The sequence below is a fragment of the Ovis canadensis genome, chromosome 17, assembly GCF_042477335.2.
Source record: "Ovis canadensis isolate MfBH-ARS-UI-01 breed Bighorn chromosome 17, ARS-UI_OviCan_v2, whole genome shotgun sequence".
Taxonomy (NCBI): domain Eukaryota; kingdom Metazoa; phylum Chordata; class Mammalia; order Artiodactyla; family Bovidae; genus Ovis; species Ovis canadensis.
In genome coordinates this window covers 61,499,825-61,510,542 of record NC_091261.1, presented here as the reverse complement: position 1 = coordinate 61,510,542, position 10,718 = coordinate 61,499,825, and the positions used below count along the sequence as shown (strand labels likewise).

At 46.4% G+C, this 10,718-nt stretch overlaps 1 long non-coding RNA gene across 1 annotated transcript; it reads right to left on the bottom strand.

Annotated features, from left to right (window-relative positions):
• Positions 1-4,636: 4,636 nt before the first annotated feature.
• LOC138422438 (uncharacterized) lies at positions 4,637-9,171 on the bottom strand. The gene is made up of 2 exons (XR_011249871.1): positions 9,014-9,171; positions 4,637-5,178 (listed from the first exon to the last, which is right to left on the bottom strand). It is a non-coding gene; the product is annotated as an uncharacterized lncRNA (long non-coding RNA).
• Positions 9,172-10,718: the final 1,547 nt, after the last annotated feature.

The window sequence follows — 10,718 nt, the reverse complement described above, 5'->3', positions numbered from 1 at the left end:
GACTCTGCAGACTTCCCTCGTGGGCCAGTGGTTAAGACTCCATGCTCCCAATGCAGGGGGCAGGTTCAGTCTTTGGTTGGGGAACTAAGATCCTACATGCCATGCAGCATGGCCAAAATATTTTTTTTTAAAGAAAGATGTTGACTCTGGAATGAGACAAGCTGTGTGATCCTGGGCAAGTTACTAAACCTCTCTGGGCCTCAGTTTCCCTTTCTGCAAAATGGGATAACAGTACCTGCTTGGGAGAGTCCTTGGAAGGATGAGATCAGTTAATACGTGCAAAGCACTTAGAGCAGCAACGGGTACAGGGTGTGTGCTGGAGCTTACCTAGGCTTCCCCCAGAAACAGATGCTAAGATGAGGATTTGGGTTCAGGTCCTCCAATGGAGGCCCAAAGGGGAACAGGACAGAGTGAGAAGGATGCTAAGCTGAGGTTATCACTGAGGCACCATCCCAACCCTGATCTGCAGAGGGCTCTGGAGCGTGAGTTACACCTCAGTTTGCCCTGCCTCCTGGTCAGGGGACGGGACCCTCACACTGTCAGAGGTTGCCTAAGGGCTGCCCCAGGGGGGATGACAGCTCCCAGGCAGTTCAGACTTTCTGGGCCCTGGGCCAAAGAACTTCCAATCGTCCAAGAGCTGTGTGCAGAAGCGAGGCAAGAGCTCGATAGTCAGGAGGAAAACACGCAGAATCGCAGAATCACAGAATTGCGGAATTGAGGAGAGACCAGGACTTGTGGATGGAACCTGCCTCCTGTCTTAGCTACTGTTATTTATCTTCCTAGGATCTCACTGCAAACCTGTCTGACCAGTGGAGCTGTCCTCGTTTTTACAGGTATAAGGCCACTTGGTTTGGCCACGGACACACTGATTTGGGGCAGGGAGCCAAAACTCGAGAATTTCAATTCTGTACAGGTTTCACTGCACCCTGTGGCCTGGGCGTGGGCCACTGTCTGTGGAACCTACAGAAGAGGATGCTGCAGGAGGAAAGTCAGCAAGCAGCTCAAAAGCCTGGGGCACCTGGAAGAGGCTGTACTAGTTGGAATGTCTTAGGCACCAAATAACAGAAAAATCTCAATTCGAACAGCTTTAATAATGAAGACAATCTCTACTTTTCATGATAAGAAATCCTGAGGTTAAGGAGCTCCTAAGTTGGTTGATTCAGCTCAGTGGTAGCATCAGCACACAGCTCTTTTCCTCTCGTCTCTTTTTTGCCATCCTCAATATAGCTCACGCCATTCAAGGTCCCAAAATGGCTGCCCAGACCCCAGTCATCACATCTCAATAGGATAAAGGGCAGTCCAAGATGAGCCAGTGAGCTCTTTTTCGTGTTTCTCTTTTATAAGACCAAGTCAAGGTCCCCCCATAAAGCCCCTCCTAGAGTCCCCCTCGCATATCTCATTGGCTAGAGTTGGGTTACATGACCCAGCCCAACAAAGGGACATAAGAACCATGATTGGCTTAGACAAGGAGTCTATAAATTATGACCCATTGGAAAAATCTGGCCCAAGCCTGCTTCTATAATAAAAGTGTATTGGTGCACAACCATGCCCAATATTTTTAATATATGGCCACTTTTATGCTACAAAGAGTTTAAAAAAAAAATTGTAGGTTGGGTCATGTAACCCAGCTCTAACTAATGAGATATGGGAGGGGGACTTGAGTAGGGGCTTTATGGGGAGACTTGACTTGCTCTTATTTCATGCAAAGATGGGCCCAATGAAGGACAGAAATGGTATGGACCTAACAGAAGCAGAAGATATTAAGAAGAGGTGGCAAGAATACACATAAAAACTATACCGAAGAGATCTTAATGACCCAGATGACCATGATGGTGTGATCACTTAAGCCAGACATCCTGGAATGCGAAATCAAATGGGCCTTAGGAATCATCACGATGAACAAAGCTAGTGGAGGTGATGGAATTTCAGTTGAGCTATTTCAAATCCTAAAAGATGATGCTGTGAAAGTGCTGCACTGAATACGCCAGCAAATTTGGAAAACTCAGCAGTGGCCACAGGACTGGAAAAGATCTATTTTCATCCCAATCCCAAAGAAAGGCAGTGCCGAAGAATGTTCAAACTATTGAACAATTGCACTCATCTCACATGCTAGCAGAGTAATGCTCAAAATTCTCCAAGTGAGGCTTCAACAGTATGTGAACCAAGAACTCCCAGATGTTCAAGCTGGATTTAGAAAAGGCAGAGGAACCAGAGATCAAATTGCCGACATCCGTTGAAACATTGAAAAAGCAAGAGGGTTCCAGAAAAACATCTACTTCTGCTTTATTGACTACGCCAAAGCCTTTGACTGTGTGAATCACAATAAACTGTGGAAAATTCTTCAAGAGATGGAAATACCAGACCACCTGACCTGCCTCCTGAGAAATCTGTATGCAGGTCAAGAAGCAACAGTTAGAACTGGACATGGAAAAACAGACTGGTTCCAAATTGGGAAAGGAGTACGTCAAGGCTGTTTATTGTCACCCTGCTTATTTAACTTAAATGCAGAGCACATCATACGAAACGCCAGGATGGATGAAGCACGAGTGGGAATAAAGATTGCCAGGAGAAATATCAATAACCTCAGATATGCAGATAACACCACACTTTGGCAGAAAATGAAGAGGAACTAAAGAGCCTCTTGATGAAAGTGAAAGAGGAGAGTGAAAAACTCAACATTCAAAAAATGAAGCTCATGGCATCCGGTCATCACTTTATGGCCAATAGATGGGGAAACAGTGGAAACAGTGGCAGACTTTATTTTCTTTGGATCCAAAATCACTGGAGATGGTGACTGCAGACATGAAATTAAAAGACGTTTGCTCCTTGGAAGAAAAGCTATGACCAACCTAGACAGCATATTAAAAAGCAGAGACATTACTATGCTGACAAAGGTCTGTCTAGTTAAAACTGTGGTTTTTCCAGTAGTCATGTATGGATGTGAGAGTTGGACCATAAAGAAACCTGAGTGCCGAAGAACTGATGCTTTTGAACTGTGGTGTTGGAGAAGACTCTTGAGAGTCCCTTGGACAGCAAGGAGATCCAACCAGTCAATCCTAAAGGAAATCAATCCTGAATATTCATTTGAAGGACTGATGCTAAAGCTGAAACTCCAATACTTTGGCCATCTGATGTGAAGAACTGACTCATTGGAAAAGACTCTGATGCTGGGAAAGATTGAAGGCGGGAGGAGAAGGGGACGACAGAGAATGGGATGGTTGGATGGCATCGACAGCTTGATGGACACGTGTTTGAGCAAGATCCCACAGTTGGTGATGAACAAGGAAGCCTGGCATGCTGCAGTCCATGGGGTCACAAAGAGTTGCCCACGACTGAGTGGCTGAACTGAATTGATGCTACAAAAGTAGATAGTAGCAGTAGAAACAGTCCGGCCCACAGAGCCCAAAAGAATTGTTATTTTACTCTACAGAAAACCAGTTTCTTGACCTCTGGTTAAACTAATTGGGATTCATCCCACGCTGGACTGAGTCATTGTCTCCAAGGGATGACTATGGAACAAAATGATGCTCCATGAGTGACAGAGGACGGTGTCTGGGCTGGCAGTTAAGTCATTCTCTAGGTCTTTGCTACTCAAAGCATTGTCCACAGACCAGCAGCAGCAGCAGCCTCACATGGGAGCAGAGCCTGGACGCTCCTCCCATCCTTCACCCCAGACCAACCGAAACGGGACCGACACTTGACCAAATTCCCAGGGGGTCTGCGTACATGTAAAACGCCTTAGCCCTGGAGACAGGTGAAGGGACAGGTTGGGGGGGGCGGGGGGGGGGCTGGGTATGGGAACTGCACCAGATTGAACTAAAGCAGCCTGAGTTCAAGTCCTGACTGTGATCTTGACCAGCTGTGAGGTGGTGGGCAGGTCTTGCCACCCTTTAGGATCTTAGCACCCATACCTGCTAAAATGCCACCAGTTGGCATCCTGGGCAGCCATAACAGAGTTCCCCAAACTCTCGGCTTAGAATAACTGTTCTGGAGACCCTGAGTTGGACATCAAGGTCTCGGCAGGGCTGCACCCTCTCCAAAGGCTCCGTGGAGGTTCCTGCCTGGCTTCTTCCAGCTTCCTGCAGCCCAGCGTTCCTCGGCTGTGACTATATCCCTCCCATCTCTGCCTCCATCTTCCCGTTTACTTTCTCCCTCGTATCTCTCCTCTTCTTAAGGACACTAATCATATTGGATTAGGACCCTGAATCTGCTCAGTCATGTCCAACTCTTTGCGACCCCATGGACTGTAGCCCACTAGGTTCCTCTGTCCTTGGGATTCACCAGGCAAGAATACTGAAGAGTGGGTTGCCATTTCCTCCTCCAGGGGATCTTCCCCACCCACAGATCGAACCCGCATCTCTTGCATCTCCTGCACTGGCATGCAGAGGGAAGCCAGGACTCTGAACAACCCCGTGTCAATTTTAAAATATTTATTTATTTGGCTGCGCTGAGTCTTAGTTGTGGCACACGGGATCTTCAATCTTCCTTACGTCATGCAGGATCTTTAGTTGCAACATGTGGGATCTAGTTCCCTGACCAGGGATGGAACCCTGGCTGGCCCCCTGCACTGGGAGTGTGGAATCCTAAGCACTGGGCCACTAGGGAAGTCCCCCTGAATGATCCCATCTCAACTTGATTACATTTGCAAAAACTTTATTTCCAAGTCAGATGACACTCACAGGTTCTGGGCATTAGAACTTCAACTCATGTTTATGGGGAACACAACTGGACACGGGGGTGGCATGGCTTGCCTATGACACACAGGTGAACAGGACACATGTGCTTACGTCTAGGCGGAGGACAGGGCCGAAGGAGGGACAGCTAGCCAGCTTGCTGGAAGCTTCCTGGAGGTCGCTGGTCCAAGGTGGCCTCAAGGAGACCATCTTTACTCCCTCAACTGCTGATGGGCCGAGATGCTTCGGGGACCTCCTGAGTCTGTAGAAACCAGGCCTGAAAATCCTCAGCAGTTTCCCGGATGAGAATGAGGCAAGTGAGGCAGCCATGCGCAAGTTTCGCGAAAGCGTTCCTTTGTTCTCAGGGGTGGTCAAGAAGGGCACACCGCTTTCAACTTGGCACCAAGTGCCGCCTTCACCTCACCCCATCCAGCGCGGGTCCTCAGTTCCGCTCCTCTGTTCTCAACTGTGGTTGGGAAACCAGTGGGCTCTGCCCCAACGTCTACTGTGTGAGCAGATAAAAGTCTATTTAACTTCACAGATAAATTGAAAACATCGAAAAGCGTACCCTGAGCACCTAACTGGTATTTGAAAACCACACATGGTAAGTGAACGAGGAATTAAATTCCCAAATCCACATTCCTCATCATGACCCACAAGGCCCAGCATGGTCTGGGCCTCATTCCTTTACTGGCCTCATTCCTACCATTTCCTCCCCAAACCTTTGGGTTCCAACTACACTTATCTCCAAGCTCTTTCCAAAACATGCCAAACCCCCTTCAACCTCAGGGCCTTTGCATTCGCTGTGCCCTCGGCCAGAATGCTTTTCTCCAGATGCCCATGTCTGATTCTCTCTCTCTCTTTTTAATAACAGGAATGCCTGCTTTTTAATTTTATTTTTATTTTTGGCCACACCCTGTGGTATGCAAGGTCCTAGTTCCCTGTTCAGGGATCGAACCCAGGCCCCCAGCATTGGGAGTACAAAGTCTTAGCCACTGGACCACCAGGGAAGCCACCTGGCTCTCTTATTTTATTCAGATTTCTGTGCAAATGCTGCTTCCTTGGACAGGAATTCCCCGCCACTCAATGTTCACCGCCCCCTCCTGCACCTCCATCACCCTTCCCCCGACCCAGCCGATACCCAGTCATATTCTATCCCATCAGACTACTTTATTGTCTTGATAGAATGCACAACTGGTGTGTGGAATTCTCATAGGCATTTATTTATCCATTGGCCACATCCTCAGTGCCTAGAACAGTAGCAGCACATAGTGGGTGCTCAGGAAAAATTTGCTACTTGACTGAATGAACCCCTTTTCCACCCGAATCCAGTCCACCTCTCAGGGAACACTCAGGCAAACCCCAGGCCGCTGCACTCAAGGCCTGACAAGCCTCACCCTGCAGTGGAATTTTCCAGATGAAGCTGTTCCTTTTGTTTGTCAACCAGGCGTTTAATCTCAACCCATCACTGGGCAGGAAGGAACCTGCTTTGCTAAAGGACAAAAGCTGTCAGTATCATAAGAGGGCCTTCCCAAGAGGAAAGCACCGCTCACCACCCCCACCGCTGATAAGCATCCAATGACCCCCTCGTCTTTTCCACCCACAGACCTGACCACAGGCTGAGCACCCCTGTGGCCGCTCCCCGGCCCACAGACTGCTGGAAGGCCCTTCACTGGGTCAAGAGGTCTTTAAAACTTCCTGTATAATAGCCCTTTAAAATTAGCATTACTCACCTTCTTTTTCTTTCCACCCACCCCATGTTAAAAATTTACACATGTAATCTACATGTACTGACAATGAAAAATGTCTAGAACACAGTGAGAAGCAGTAAAAAGGGAGTGACTTTCACGCCATTGAGGGTTATTTAATGCTGTGTCTGCATCCCTCCCAGGTCCTCCCAACAGCTGGGGAGACACGGTACACTGTGAGGATGGTGAACGCTGGAGCAGAGCTTGCCGTGGGATTGAGGCAACTCCAGGATCTTCACTGCATTCTCTCATTTAATCCTCAACAACCCTATGAGGTAGAAGTAGGTGCTGTTATCATCCTCACGTGGGACCCAGAGAGGTTAAGTAACGTACCAAAGGTCACACAGCCAGTGAGTAATGAAGCAGGGATTTGAACCCTGAGCCCCTCAGCTCATGGCCTGGGTAGCACAGGTTTATACACACCAGGTCCCAGGATAATTGCCTGGAGTCTCCATTCTGGGTTGAATAGTGTCCTATCCACCACCCCCACCACACACACGAAATTCATGTCCACTTGTGAAGGTGACTTTATTTGGAAATAGGATCTGTGCAGATCGAGTTGAATTAAGATGAGGACATGCTGCAGATATCACACACATACTGCAGATGAATAAATAAAGAAGATGTATTGTGTGTGTGTGTGTGTGTGTGTGTGTACACACACAAAGGAATATTACTCAGCCATTAAAAAGAGTGAAATAACGCCATTTGCAGCAACATGGATGGACCTAGAGTTTGTTATACTGGGTGAAGTAAGTCAAAGAGAAATATCATATGACACCCTTATATGCAGCATATAAAAAGAAATGATACAAAGTAACTTATTTACAAAACAGACTCACAGACTTAGAGAAGGAACTCATGTTTACCAGGGGGAAATTTAGGTGGGAAGGGATAGTTGAGGAGTCTAGTCCTCTAGGGCTGTTATATTCTTACCCCCATTTTACAGATGGAGAAAGTGAGGTTCAGAGAGGGACACAGCTAGCCAATGGTAGGATCAACATGTATACATTGTTGTATTTCAAATGGATAACCAACAAGGACCTACTATCTAGCAAAGGGAACTCTGCTCACTGTTATGTGACAGCCTGGATGGAAGGGGAGTTTGGGGGAGAATGGATACATGTATATGTATGGCTGAGTCCCTTTGCTGTCTACCTGAAACTATCACAACATTGTTAATTGGCTATACTCCAATATTAGACAAAAAGTTAAAAAAAATTATACATGTAATCCACATGTGCTGACAATGAAAAAAATGCCAATATTTCTAAAGTTTGGTGCAAAGCAGATCATCACTCTCCAGATTCCAACCCCCAGGGCAAAGATGAAAACCACATTCAAAGGTAATGGGTGCCCTTGGGAAGGCCTGGATTCTTTTATTTAACATGTTCTTGTATGGACCCCCTAGCAAATCTTCTAGGGTTGTTATATTCTTACTCCCATTTTACAGATGGAGAAAGAGAGGCTTAGCGAGGGACTCAGCTAGCCAATGGTGGGGCAGCAGTGAACTCAGACGATCTGTCTGGCTTTGATCCTCACTTTGACCTCTACATCATACCACCTCTCAGCAGAAAAGTTCTTGGTTTGGTTTTTAACTTTTTTCCCCCTTTTCTGTTCCACGTTGTTCTTTGACTTGCTTTTCTCATGTAATACTTCCATGTCTGGAACATCAATCCATGGCAGACACACAGAGGTCACCTCATCTTTTTTAATGTCTCTGTTGTATCCCAAGCTCCCAATACACAGCACAGGACTATTAATATTGTTTGGTTCAAAATGGTCCATTTGTAATCATCTTAAATTCTCAGTGCATAATTTATTCGAATGTGAACTATAGTAAATATGTGATACAGTGAACACTTCAAGGGAAAATCAATAAGATCTGTACTTATTGGGCAGGAGAAGGTCTGAGTTTCCTGTCACCCACAGACTCTAGGCTAAGTCTGAGAGATGATGTTGGTAGAGAAAGTAAATGCTCCATGATCCAGAATGTTCCTAGCCCCAAAGAAGGATAAAACATGGTTCATAAGGATGAAACATCCCTTTTGCTGATCAGCTACATGTCTAAGGGCTCCAGAAGATCAAGCCTTCAAAGTGTGGTGACTCATTTGCTGAACAACAATGCCTGGTAATTCACAAAGCAACCCTCATCACATCACAGTTTGTCTGCATCTCCAAAAAAAGTCCTACTCAGAGTCTCCCCTGAGCAGATCAAGAGAAACCAATCCTCTTTCCACTTCAGACACTGGATGCTTTCAGGGGACTAGCCTAAAGAGTGGGCTTCCCTGACGGCTCAGCAGGTAAAGAATCGTCCTGCAATGCAGGAGACACAGGAGACTTCAGTTCGATCCCTGGGTCAGAAAGATCCCCTGGAGAAGGAAATGGCAACCCACTCCAGTGTTCTTCCTGAGAAATTCCATGGACAGAGGAGCCTGGCAGGCTACAGTCCATGGGGTCCCAAGAGTCGGACAAGACTTAGCGATTAAACCACCACCACCGCAGAGAGGGAGAGTGAAGGGCATAAGCTGTCATAAAGTCAAAACGAAACTGCCAATAACACGGGTTCTCTGTCTCCCAAGAGTGACTCACCCAGTGAAGACCAGAGTACTTATTGTTCCAAGTGTCAAAATCTGCAGAACTGCCTCCAGGATTTGGGTCTCATCCAGCTTCAATGAACGAAACATTGCAGCATCTTCCTCCAGTACCTGTGAATGCTGCATTGTCTTCTCCCTGTGGCTTTTGTTTTTGAAAGCTCATAAAGAGGAACCCAGGAAGTCAGGAGACAGCAGGGTGACCATTTCCGTCCCCAGAACAGCCTTCAGCCAGTTTCTACATGCCTCTTGCCAGGGACCAAACTGGCACCTAGGCTGCCCCGGAGGACGCAGAAAACCAGGACCCGGCTGGGGGCTGAAATGTACTCCATTGAAGAATCCTCTGGCCTCCTCAGCACTGGAAGGACCAGCCAGCGGCAGTGAGAGTTTATCATTTGGAGGGAGGTAACTTCAAACAGGGGAGAAATGCTTTTGGAGTAATTCTATTAGCACTGGATTCTGGAATGCCTTTTCTATTCTAAGTAATATTCTCTGCAGCCCTGTGCCCTCCATAGAGGAGGAGGAAATTGGCTGGTTTGTAGATGGGGAAAAGGCTGAGCATTTCTATCTCCTGGTTTTATTTATATGAGGGAATTCACAAGATAATCTCAGAACACTACAGTTTGCCTTGTGGGGTTGGCTTTTTCTCCATTGTCCTACTGAATATATTTTTGGTGCATATGTTAGTCCGTAATGAGTTATATAAAAACCAGGATAATGTGACCTATGTCAGTTTTCAGCCTTGATGCGGACTGGAACAAGAAACAGAGGGATAATAGTTAACACCTATAAAGAACTTTGTGGGACTTCCCTGGTGGTCCAGAGGCTAAGACTCTGTACTCCCAGGGTTCAATCCTTGGTCAGGGAACTAGATCCTGCATGCCACAAACAGGAATCCACATGCTGCAACTAAACATCCTGTGTGCCCCAACTAAGGCTTAGTGCAGCCAAATAACTTTATTTTTTTAAGAGTTTTGTATGGGCTGGACACTATCCAAGCACTTTGCATGAATCAACATTTAACTCAGATAATGACCCAACAAGAGAGGTACTTATATGATTATCCTTTCACAGATAAGGAATCTGGGGTACAAAGAGGTTAAGTAACTTGCTCAATATCAAATAGCTAGGAAATGGTCAATCTGGAATTTGAACCCAGACCTACCTTGATGATTTGTGCTCTTAACTCTATGGAGCATTATGTGATTGTATCAGGTCTAAAGATACTTAAAATAATTGGATTCTCTGTGACAGACACCATGATTGACCCATCAACCATTCCAGCCCTTTTCTCCATCCCCGTATCAACCACCAGGTCCAGAAAGACTATTTGCTTTCCCAGGATTCTTTAAAGTTCTGGCCAATGAGATGGAGGCAGAGGCCAACTGTAATAACTGTGGAAATGGCTTTGCTTTCCCTAATAAAAAGAGCAAAGGAAGAAGATGCCCCTGTGCCCTTTATTCCTGCCTTGGAAGTGGATGTGATGCCTGGAATCATGGCAACCACTTTGTGAGCTGAGGGACAGGTCAAGAGAAGCACAGTGACCTGGAATAGCCTGAGCTTTGGAACTGACTTCCCTACCCTTAGGAAATCTTTTTTTATGGGAAAATTAAACCCTGTTTGTTTACATCACTGAGCTAGGTTTTCTTTACTTGCAGCCAAAAATCACATCTAATATTCTTTTCTCCCTTTCAGTCTCTCTC